Source organism: Equus quagga, unplaced genomic scaffold, assembly GCF_021613505.1.
Source record: "Equus quagga isolate Etosha38 unplaced genomic scaffold, UCLA_HA_Equagga_1.0 HiC_scaffold_32_RagTag, whole genome shotgun sequence".
Taxonomy (NCBI): Eukaryota; Metazoa; Chordata; class Mammalia; order Perissodactyla; family Equidae; genus Equus; species Equus quagga.
Genome location: NW_025793551.1, coordinates 1,822,069 through 1,834,134, shown reverse-complemented (window position 1 = coordinate 1,834,134; position 12,066 = coordinate 1,822,069). Strand labels below are relative to the sequence as shown.

The 12,066-nt window shown below is 35.2% G+C and overlaps 1 long non-coding RNA gene across 1 annotated transcript in view; it reads right to left on the bottom strand.

Annotated features, from left to right (window-relative positions):
• Positions 1 to 1,616: 1,616 nt before the first annotated feature.
• The window catches only part of LOC124232201 (uncharacterized), a 35,440-nt gene continuing 24,990 nt past the window's right edge, over positions 1,617 to 12,066 (bottom strand). Inside the window, exon 3 of the long non-coding RNA XR_006886797.1 lies at positions 1,617 to 2,480. This is a non-coding gene — a long non-coding RNA (uncharacterized LOC124232201). The remainder of the gene's footprint in view (positions 2,481 to 12,066) is intronic.

The following is a 12,066-nucleotide window of genomic DNA, read 5'->3' as shown; positions in this document are numbered from 1 at the left end:
AATATATGTATATTCTGCAACTAGAAGTGTCATTGTCTGATCAACAAAAGATGCCTCTGAAGAGTCCTGCAAAATTCAAGGTTACTTGGTAAACACAACTAAGTGATAGAGTCACTAGAGGTGATACAGTCTCATGTAAACATGTTTTTAATATTTTTCTTATTTTTTTGGTGAGAACAATTGATACTGAGCTAACATCTGTTTCCAATCTTCCTCTTTTTTATGCTTGAAGAAGATTTGCCCTGAGCTAACATCTGTGCCAATATCTTTCTATTTCATACGTGAGATGCCACCACAGCATGGCTTGATGAGTGGTGTAGGTCCAAACTCAGGATCTGAACCCATGAACGTGGGGTGCCAAAGCAAAGCATGTGCACTTCACCACTATGCCACTGGGTCAGCCTCATCAAAAAATAGTTTTAATTTTGTTTTCTGGAAAAAAGTTATCCAAATGGGTGCTTACTAGATGAGATGTCTACTCTCACGTGTTTAAACCTTTACATTCACAACTGTAGGATTTAATGGATGGCCAACAAGAGCCTTCAGGAACACAAATACATAATACACACACAGACACACACACACACACACACCACTCCCTCTAACATAGAAAAGGCCCTGTACCTAGAAAAATAACGTATTTTCCCGAAAAAATACTGGCCTCATCAACAGCCAGGAGCGGATAGCCCAGCATGCTGCAGCTGGCTCCTGTGTTTTGTGAGAGCCATTTTACTCATCTCTTTCCAATTCTGCATTCACTGAGATCACACTGGTAACTTAACCTTTACTATGAGGGCATATTAACACTATGGAAATTGGCAGATACTACAAATAAATCATTTTTTTTTCTTTTCAGAGAGCCATTTATTTAATATTTATCAGCAGACCATTGGTTGGATCAAAGAGGCTTTCTGCAGTCAGACTCAAAGCAGGTGAGACTCTCAGACTCTTTTTAGCTAGTGTATATGCTAAGTTCAAATTCACTTATAAAATATTTGCCTTCAATCTTACTCTCTAACGGGGGAAACTAAGAGGTGGTCATTCACAAAAGTCAAACTCTTCTCAATTTGAAGAGGTAGAAATGTTGGAAATAAGAAGAAATACAGTTTCAAAAATAATCTTGAATCAGTATATAATTATGGAAATTTTCACTTACCTAATGTGTAACCTAATTCGATATTAAGATGTGAGACACTTAGAAATATTCTGAGGTGTATAGTGGATTATATTAGCATTGTAACAGTATTTAATATAGGATGTTTCATACAACTGAAGCAAAGAAGAAGGTTAAAACTAGAGCAAGGATTGAGGATCAATTACTATTATAAATGTGTTATCCTCTTTTGCTGTTTAAGGTATTTTATTGATAATTCATGCCAGAATCATAATAATCTTGTACAACTAGTACTATTATTTTATGTTTACTTTTATTTTATGTTTATAGATGAAGGAACCTAAAGTTTATATTTTTTGTCAAAAATTCATGTTAACAAGTATCAGAGAGCAGAACGAGATCCAAGCTTATAGCTTGAGCTCGTTAAAAAACAGCTATACTCTCCATGTATTCCAAATGCTTACCCTAGCAAATATGACATTGAATATATTACACATAAATATATTTTGTGCAAATACCTTTATTAGAAAATATTAAGGGTAAATACCTTTTTTAAATGTCCACAAATAGTTTAGTTTTATATGAAAGCATAAATCTTACATCTAAAACCTAGAAAGTTTTTGACCGTTTCTTCGTGAGACAACCATTTGATTTCCTCTACTCTTAGCACGCACTGGTTTTGTGGCACTGTTTCTCAAAACCTCATTCCTTTCTTCACAACTAAGGAAGTTTACATTTATTTTTTTATAGAAAAATATTTCCCTGAGAGTTCCAAAATGATAAAACCAAAATTCCTTTGCATATAATAGCAATCAAATTTAAAATAATTTTGTATCAAATATTTAAAATTATTCCACCACAAACTGTTGAAGATAAATTAGACATTTTGTTGTAGCTGCAACAGGATAAGAGTGAAGGAGCTCAGAGTTGGGCTTCTCTACATCCAAGTAGACAAATTACCCTGGAGCAGTGGTGCTCAAAAACCGGCATGCATCCAAATTCCATGCATGGCTTTTTAAAATCACCAATTCCTGGTCCAGTAGAACGGAAAGGGAATCTGATAATTTGAATTTCTAACAAGATCCCAGATGATGTCACTGCTGTTTGGGACCACTCTTTGAGAAGTACTCTCTGGGATGATTCTGTGAGCCAAAGTTTCTCAGTGAATCTCCGCTTGTTATTCTGTGAGTGATCAGTTTCTCACTGAATTTCCACCTGTGAACTGTTGGTCCATCCTGTAGCCAATGACATTGTAGAGCAGAGTAATTATGAAATTTATAGCATTTCTGCATAATTTCAGATTATTTACAGGCTGTTGATCTTCAGACTGGAAGACTTTGTTTGAGGGCAATCCTTTCAGAGTAAACTGGAAAGGAGAAAAGAAAAGTGACTTACCAAAACAGGTCGCTACCCAATATGCCACCTGCCAACTTCTCAACAAAGGGAGAACAAAATACCAAAGGCTGAAATACTAAATGCTTTTAAGAGCTTGCAAGTATTTTGCATGAATTATCCTTTGCTTCTTTTAAGGGTGATAAATTATTTAACAAAAAGTCAGAGAATTTAGGACTCTCTTCCCTCTGGCAAAGAACAGTTCTCCTTGATTGAGCTTTATGATAAAACACAAGACTGTAGCCCAAACTGCTTAGATGAGCCTACTGTCAACTGCTTTGCCAAGAGTAGACTAAAGGACTAAACTAGAAAAAAATTGCACCATTGGATGTAACAGATTTTTCTAAACAATATTTTAATTTGCATGCCAAGCTAAATTCTCTCTGAGACAAGGGATATAGTGAATTCCACTGTGTAAGACAATACTCATTCCCACATGGTAGTATCAATTCTCAGCAAGCAATGTTTCTTATGACATTATTTTTCTTGCCATTAATTTTTCTATTATAAAATTTTAACTTCACAATCTAGCAATATTTTACAAATTTTTCTGTTACTCTTTTTGCAAAACCAAAAGAAACAAGGCTGTCACGCAAAAGTTTTTAATGACTTTTTCTTCATCATATGAATAGGATTTCTGAAACCTATCTTTACTACCAGAATGATCTTTTCATGGGAATACTGATTTGGATAGTTCACTTCTATCAGCTATTAACATTCAAGGAGCAGTCTCTGTGTTTGCTGAAATGATAGGAGGCATTTCAAGGCTGGAAGTTTGAATCCTGGAAAAAATTTTGAGGTTAATGAGAAACACAATGGGCATTTTGCTGTTAGGAGAATATTATTAGTACAGGGGAGAGTAAAATTAAAATTCACTCTAACAATAAATGATATAAAATGGAATGAAGGAGTATAGCAGAGCAAAGGATTTTGGCAACAGCCTGTTTTTATGATTAACTGAAATAAATAGCAAGTTTTAAAAAATCAAAATATATTCTCTCTCTGAGTCTGGCCTAATGCTGTAGTGGTTAAGTTCATGTGCTCCACTTTAGCAGCCTGGGGTTCACAGGTTCAGATCCCAGGCCTGGACATACACACTGCTGTTTAAGCCATGACGTGGTGGCATCCCACGTATAAAATAGAGAAAGAGTGGCACAGATGTTAGCTCAGAAAAATCTTTCTCCAGCAAAAAGAGGAAGATTGGCAAGAGACGGTAGCTTAGGGCCAATCTTCCTCACCAAAAGAACCTACAATAAACCATATATAATATATATGTCTCTCTCCATCTCTCTTAATACATGTCACAAAATTTTAGATTTAAAAAAAAATTGGATTTCCTCTTGAACTCTAATCATTTTCTACCTTCTTTTAATTATGAAAAGCTTGATACAATATAGAAGAGAAAACAAAAGAAAATGTAGAACCAATGAATCTAAATTAACTGACGTATTTAATTATTTTAGCTTCCACTAACTGTAAAATTTAAAAAGGAACATCATGGAAAAATTAGAGTCCTCTGAATTTCACTTTTTTGTTCTCACTTCTAATTTGGTGGTGTGTACTTTATATATATATAAATTAATATTATATCAATTAATTACAAATTAATATATAATAAAATATTAATTATAAATAAATATTATCTTGATTAAATTAATGCATATTATATATGTAGTATTTACAAAAAGATTGTTCTTGGGACTATATCAAGGAGAGAACTCCTGGGTCATAATATCCGTTCATTTTCAGCTGTACTAGATTTGGTCCAAATGCTCTCTGGACAAGTGTTATGAATCTGTATTCCAATTTGGGAAGCACTGCCTGTTCCTTCCCCAAACTTAAACTGTCACTCTTAATGTGATTTAATTCATTCACAGATGCCTGTGGAAAAACTTGAGTTTTCCCTATTTTGTAGGGCTGTCAGTCAAGCAGCCATAAAGAAACTTCTCCCTAAGTATAATAATTTGTCTAGCAGTGAACAGGTGACACTATCATGTCCGATTAGAATTTTTCTTTCGTTGTTAATATGGACAATGGAAGAGAAAATCTTTCTGCTCTTTAAATAATTCCAGGAATGAACACCATCTTTGCCTTCTACAGGGTGAAGCCAATAGATTAAAAAAAAGGATCAAGACTAGATTAGACAGGTAGATAGATTTAGATAGAAGTAGATGGAGAGATAAGACATACATATATATACATATAGCTATAGATCTAGATATCTCCTGATGTTTGACTTGCTGAATTCTACCATGCTGAATTCAGCACTAATTTGGTTTAGTTTTCAGTTACATAAACCAATACATTCTTATTTTTCTTTATATAATTTGATGGAAAATGGCTTACCTTCTCTAGGAACTGGCATAATCAATCCACCAGTCTTGTGTATATGATTACAGTTCAGAAAGGAAAGAATATTATCTAAACATTTGTTTCTAAATATTTTATTAACCCCTAACATTTGGATGGAAAAAATCAAATCTTACTCTAGGTTTGTGTGTGTGACTTATTAGGAGATGGTTATGGGTTAAATGAACATGGGAATTCCACAATTTAATGTAATTACTCATTGTAAGTTTTATCCCAAACAAACATTTTCCAGCTACATTTCTCCTCTTGTTAATGTGCTAAGAAGACCTGAATGACATACTGAAGAACAGGAAGATAATAAGTCTACAATAATAAAAAGATAAACATTAAAAGCATTTTTATTACTCTACCACAAAACAGGAATGTAAATAATGAAAAATGCTAAGGCAAAAGTGATTTTCACATTTTCTTATTTATTTATTTACTTGGAAAGCATGTAGTTTAATGGTTTATCTATGTGTCCTCACCCTCTGGAGAGTAGAGATGGTGCTTGTCACAAAGTAAGTGTTCGGTAAAAGTTAAATTAAGAAAATAAATAAATTATTAGTGGTCAGTTTTCTCTGCAAAAAGAGCGTTAGGTCAGATTCTCTCTGAAGCCTCACCTGATTCCACATTTCTAAGCTGGATGAATTCCTCTGATGATAGAAGGGACATCTATCCTAGCATGGCTTGATAGATGGTATATAGGTCCACACCTGAGATCCAAAACCATGAACCTTGGGCTGCCAAAGCAGAGCACACTAATTTAACCACTAGACCACCAGGCCAACCCCTATTGCATGTGCTTTTGGCATTTTATTTAGGGAATCATTGCCAAGACCAATGTCAAAGATCATTTGCCCTATGTTTTCTTCAAGGTGTTATACACTTTTATGTCTTATGCAAAAATCTTTTATCCATTTTGAGTTAATACACCTAGTGGTGTAACACAGGGATCCAGTTTCATTCTTTTGCATGTGGATATTCAGTTTTTGCGACACCATTTATTGTAACACCGTTTCTCATTGTGTGTTCTTAGCACTTTTGGCAAGAATTAGTTGACTGTATATATGAGAGTTTACGTCCGGGCTCTGTAGTCTCTTCTAGTGGTACACACACCTATTTTTATGCCAGTACCATACTGCTTTGATTACTATAGCTTTGTAAAAGAGCTTTAAATCAGGAAGTGTAATGCATCCAGTGTTGTCTTCTTTCTGAAGATAGCTGTAGCTATTCACTGTTTTTAGACAAATTTTAGTAATGTTGTTGTATTTCTGTGAAAAATGCTGTTGGAATTTTGACAGAGATTGCACTGAAAAGTAGATGACTTTGGGTATTATGGAAATTTTTCTAACAGTATTTCTTCCAGTGTAAGAACACGCTATATTATTTCAGTCATTTGGATGAACTTCAGTATCTTTCATCAGTGTCTTCCAGTTTTCAATGAACAGTGTATTCACCTCCTTCTTTAATGTATTTTCAAGTATTTGATTTTTTAATGCAATTATAAATGGATTGATTTATTAATTTCTCTTTTAAATCCTTCATTGTTAGAGTATAGAAATGAAGCCAATTTCTGTATGTTTATTCTGTATCTGTGATTTTACTGAATTTATTTGTTCTGTAGGTTTTTTGGTGGAGCCTTTAGAGGTATCTATATATAAAATCATGTCAGCTACAAACAGAGGTAATTTTATTTATTCCTTTCCTATTTGAATGCCCTTTATTTGTTTTTCTTGCCCAGTTGTTCTGGCTAGGTCTTTCACTACTATGTTGAATAGAAATGGTGAGAGTGGGCATCCTTGTCTTATTCCTGAACTTAGGGTAAAGGCTTTTAAGTTTTTAACATTATTAGGCTAGTTGTAGGCTTGTTGTATGTGCCCAATATTATGCTTGGGAACATTTCTTCTATACTTATTTTTTGAGAGCTTTCAACATGAACAGATAGTGAGTTTTGTCAAATGATTTTCTGAGTCTATTGTAATGACCAAGTATTTTTATTCTCCATTGTAGTAACATCATTTATATATTATATTCTATTAATATTAAAATTATTGACTCATGTATGTTGAAGCATTCTTGCATCCCAGAATGGAATCACACACGATTACGGTGTTTGATTGTTCTAATGCATTCTTGAACTCAATTTGCTAATAATTTCTTAAGGGTTTTTTCATCTGTGTTCATGAGGGATATATTCAACTATGTTCATCTTGTAGTGTCCTTGTTTGGCTTTATGTCAGTTTAATGCTGGCTTTGTAAAATTATATTGAAATTTTTCCTTATGCTTTAATTTTTTGGAAGAGTTTGAAAAGGATTGGGATTAATTCTCTCCAAATCTTAAAAGAAGGAGGAAATAACAAATATTGAAGCAGGAAAAAATTAAATAGAGACTAAACGACAACAGAATAAAACAATAAAACTAAGAGCTTGTTTTCTGAAAAGATAAACAAAAGCGATATCTTTTTAGCAATTTAGATTCACCAAGAAAAAGAAAAAGAGAAGACTCAAGTAAATGAAATTAAAAATAAAAAGGATGTTACCACTGATACCACACAGATACAAAGATTCATAAGAGACAACTATGAAAAATTATACGCCAACAAATTGAAGCAGCTAGAATAAATAGACAAATTCATAGAAACATATGACTCACCAAGACTGAATCATAATGAAATAGAAAATTGAACATACTGATTACTAGTAAGAAGACTTAATCAGTAATCAAAAATCCCTCAACAAACAAGAGTCTAGGACTAGATACCTTCACTGATGAAATCTACCAAAAATTTAAAGAATTAATACCAATGCTTCTCAAATTCTTCCAAAAATAGAAGAGGAGAACACTCTTCATTTGACAATGCTAGCATTTCCTTGATACCAAAACTACATAAAGACACCACAAGAAAAAATATATAGGCCAATATCCTTGAAAAACACAGATGCAAAATCCTTAATAAAATATTAGGAAACTGAATTAAACAATATATTGACAGGAAATAGTCATGACCAAGTGGGATTTATTCTAGGGATGCGAGGTTGGTTCTACATCTGCAAACCAGTCAAGGTGATAGAGCACATTAACAAAATGAAGGGTGAAAATTTTATAGTCATCTCAATAGATGCAGACAAAACTTTGAGAAATGTCAACACTTCTTTGTAATAAAAACTCTCAACAAAATGTGTATAGAGGGAAACATACCTCAACATAATAAAGGTCAGATGGACAAACCCACAGCTAACATTATATTAAGGGATGAAAAGTTATAAGATTTCCCTCTCAGATCAGAAGTAAGACAGGATGTTCAGTCTCATAACTTTTTTTCAACATAGTACTGGAGGTCCTAACTAGAACAATTAGGCAAGAAAAAAAACAAATTAGAAAGAAAGAAGTAAAATTGTGATTATTTGCAGAAGACACGATGTATATAAAAAATTCTAAAGACTACATCAAGAAAACCCAATAGCATTAACAAATAAGTCAGTCAACTTAAAAGATACAAAATCAAAATGAAAAATCGGTTGCATTTTTATACACAAATAATCAACTACCAGACAGACAAAAAAGAAAACATTCCCATTTATACTGCATTAAAAACAATAAAATACCCAGGAATGAATGTAACAAGGAGGTGAAAGATCTGTATATTAGAAAGTACAGGGTGATAATGAAAGAGATTTAAGACACAATAAATGGTAAGATATTCCATACTCATGGACTGGAAGAACTGATGTTGTTAAAATGTTCATACTACCCAAAGCCATGTACAAATTCAATTCAATTCTTATTTAAATTCCAATTTTCATAGAAATAAGATAATCTTAAAATTTGCATAGAATCACAAAGGACGTCAAATAGCCAGAGCAATTTTGAGAAAGAAGAATAAAACTGGAGACACCACTCTGATTTCAAATTATATTACAAAGCTATAGAAATTAAAACAATATGATATTGGAATAAAGACAGACACAGACATGAGTGGATCAGAATAATGAGCACAGAAAAACCCCAGGCATATATTAACAATTAACATATGACAAAGAAGCCAAGAATACGCAATGAGGTAAGGGCAGTCTCCTCAATAAATAATGTTGGGAAAACTGGAGAGTACACGAAAAAGAATGAAACTAGACCACTAAATTACACCATACACAAAAGCTAACTCAAAATGGATTAAATGCTTGAATGTAAGACTTGAAATCATGAAACTCCTAGAAGAAAACTTAGCCAATAAGATCCTTAACATAAGTCTTGGCATAAGATTTTTTGGATCTGACACCAAAAACAAGAGCAACAATGGATGAATAAATAGAGAAATTATGCTATTTATATATGATGGAATATTATTCAATCAAAGAAAAGAATGAAATCTTGCCATTTGTGACAAAGTGGGTGGTTCTTGAGGTCATTATGCTTAGTTAAATTAGATAGAGAAAGACAAATATTTTATTGTCTCCTTTGTATGTGTAATCTATGAAAAAATAAATAAAACCAAGCTCATGGATACCAAGTACAAATTGGTGGTTACCAGAGGAAAAGAATGGGGCATATAAGAAAAGAAATATATATGCACCCAACATCAGAGCACCTAAATATATAAGGCAAACTTTGACAAATCTGAAGATAGAAATAGACAGCAATATAATAATAGTACGAGACTTAAATGTCTACTTTCTGTAATGAACAGATCATCCAAATATAAGATCAGTCAGGAAATAACTCATTTGTACAACATCACAGACAAAATGGACCACCAATCATATACAGACTGTTCCAGGCAATAGCAGCAGAAAGACATTCTTCTTAAGAACACAGAGAATACTCTCCAAGCTAAACCACACACCATATAAATAAAAAAGTATAAATAAATTTCTGAATATTGAAATGATTCAGTGTCTTTTTCCAATCACAATGAAATAATAGTAGGCATTAATAGAAGAAGGAAAACTGCAAAACCTCCAAATATGTGGATATCACGCAGTATATTCTTGAGAAATCAATAGAAAAAATAAAGAAAAAATCAAAAGAGAAATAAAAAGTATCTGAAGAAAAGTGAAAACCTAAGCAAAGCACACACCAAAATTTACGGTACACAGCAAAAGTAGTACTGAGTGGGGACCTATAGAAATAACTGCATACCTTAAAAGAAGAAGAATGATTTCAAAAAACAACTCTACTCTATATTTAAGGAGAGTAGAAAAGGAATAAATTAAGCCCTAACACAGGAAAAGAAAAGAAATACAGATTAGAATAAAAGTAAAGAATATTAAAAAGTAGATAAGACCGACATAATTTAAAGGTGACTTTTTGAGGGCTTCATCATGTTGACAGTGTAAGAAGACTCTGAACTCATCTCCTCCCATGAACACAACCAGGTTACAACAATTTTTGGAAAAATTACCCTGGACAGAAAGCCGAAAACTAGATAAAAAGAACCCCTACAACAAGGGACTGTCCTGACTAAGGCAGAAGAGGCAGAAATTCCTGCTGGAGAGGAAAAAAGCCACCTTCAGGAGCAACAGAATTTCTCAGCTGGCCAGGTGGGAGCCACCCTAAAGTACACAGCCCTCCCTGGAGGAGTGAGGTCTTGAGTGGGGGCCACTACTCCTACAAGCATCCTTCAGACTCAGCCCAACTGAGATGAGGGTCTTACTATCTGGTTTCTCTTGCTATTAACCACAGCAAGTATACCCCTAGAAAAGCTATTAGATGAAAGGCGAAAAGACTCAGGTCTTAAAGGGCCCACACACAAAGCCATCTGTCTCAGCAACTAAAAATCATGAAGGAGAAGGCTGACAGTCCTTTGGTCAAAAGAGATTCACCAGGTGGGTTCTGGGAGCATCAAGGTGAGAGGAGGGACCTCTCCAGAGACTGAAACCTTGGTGGAGGGCATTGATCTGACCTAGTTTAGGCATGCTGACAAAGACCCCACTGGACATCACTGAGGTTCTTCCCTTGGCCTGTTGACCCAGGGGTCTACCACACCCACTAGAGCACAGATTTAATCCAGTTCAGCCCGGGCAGGCAGCCTGCCCTAGGAACTGGCCTCACCCAACAGCAACCCCTCAGGCTACTGGTCAGCCTGTATTGCCTGGGTACATTGATCCTCTACAGGAAGGCAAGTGTGTCCACCTCAGTGGGGCAGGGCCAGTGTGAGGACCAGGTGAACTGTGGGGGGGCATTGGTGGTGAGGTGGGGGCCTCTGCAGTGGTGTGTGGGGTACACTCCAGGGGGTTGGGAAGTGTACATGGAGCAGGACTGTATTGAGGGGTTGTGTGGTCCTGTGGGGAATTAGGCTTATCAGCAGCAGAAGACCTGTGCTTCACCAATAGCCACCTTCCAAAGCCTGAAACAATTGAGTGCTCCTGTGCCTAGGGCCAGCCCCGCTCAGCTGCACTCCTAAGAGAACTGACTACAGCCTTGCAGGGCTGAGGTCTATAGCAACTATAATCCCCTGAGCCTAGCAACCAGCTACACTGGGTGCCTACCCAATTAACAGGAAAACTGCAACAGGAGGGTGCTTTTAGACAATGTAGCCAATGGTGCTGAGGCTCCCCAAACTGGATTTACATACAGCTGGCCAGGGAAGGAAAGACTAGATTCCCTGGGTACCTGCACTAGGAGCAACCTGCCACAGCAGGACACAAGTAGCCCACAAAGGGGTCACTTCTTGTTCTTATGGACTGGTGACAAGAGGGAAGCACAGTGCTGGGCCTCATAACGCATCTCTTATATAAGGCCACTTCTCCAAGATCAGGAGACATAGCCTACTCACCTAATATATAGAAATAATCATAGAGAAAGAGGCATAGTGAGGAAACAAAGGAATACTCTCCAAGCAAAGGAACAGGACCAAACAACAGAAAAAGGACTAAATGAAACAGAAATAAGTGATCTACCTGACAAAGAGTTCAAACAAAATCTTGTAAGGCTGCTTACATATAGTGGGAGAAGACTGGATGTACATAGTGAGCTCATCAACAGAGAATTGGAAAATTAAAAAAAGTGCCAATCAGAAGTGAAGAATACAATACTGGAAATGAAAAATTCATTTGAAGGACTCAATAGCAGAGTAAAGGATACAGAAGAATGGATCAGCAAGCTACACAAAGGACTAGGGGAAATCACCCAAGCTGAACAGAAAAAAGTAAAAAAAGATTAGAATGAGAACAGTCTAAGGGAACTGTGGGACAATACCAAGTGTGCTAAC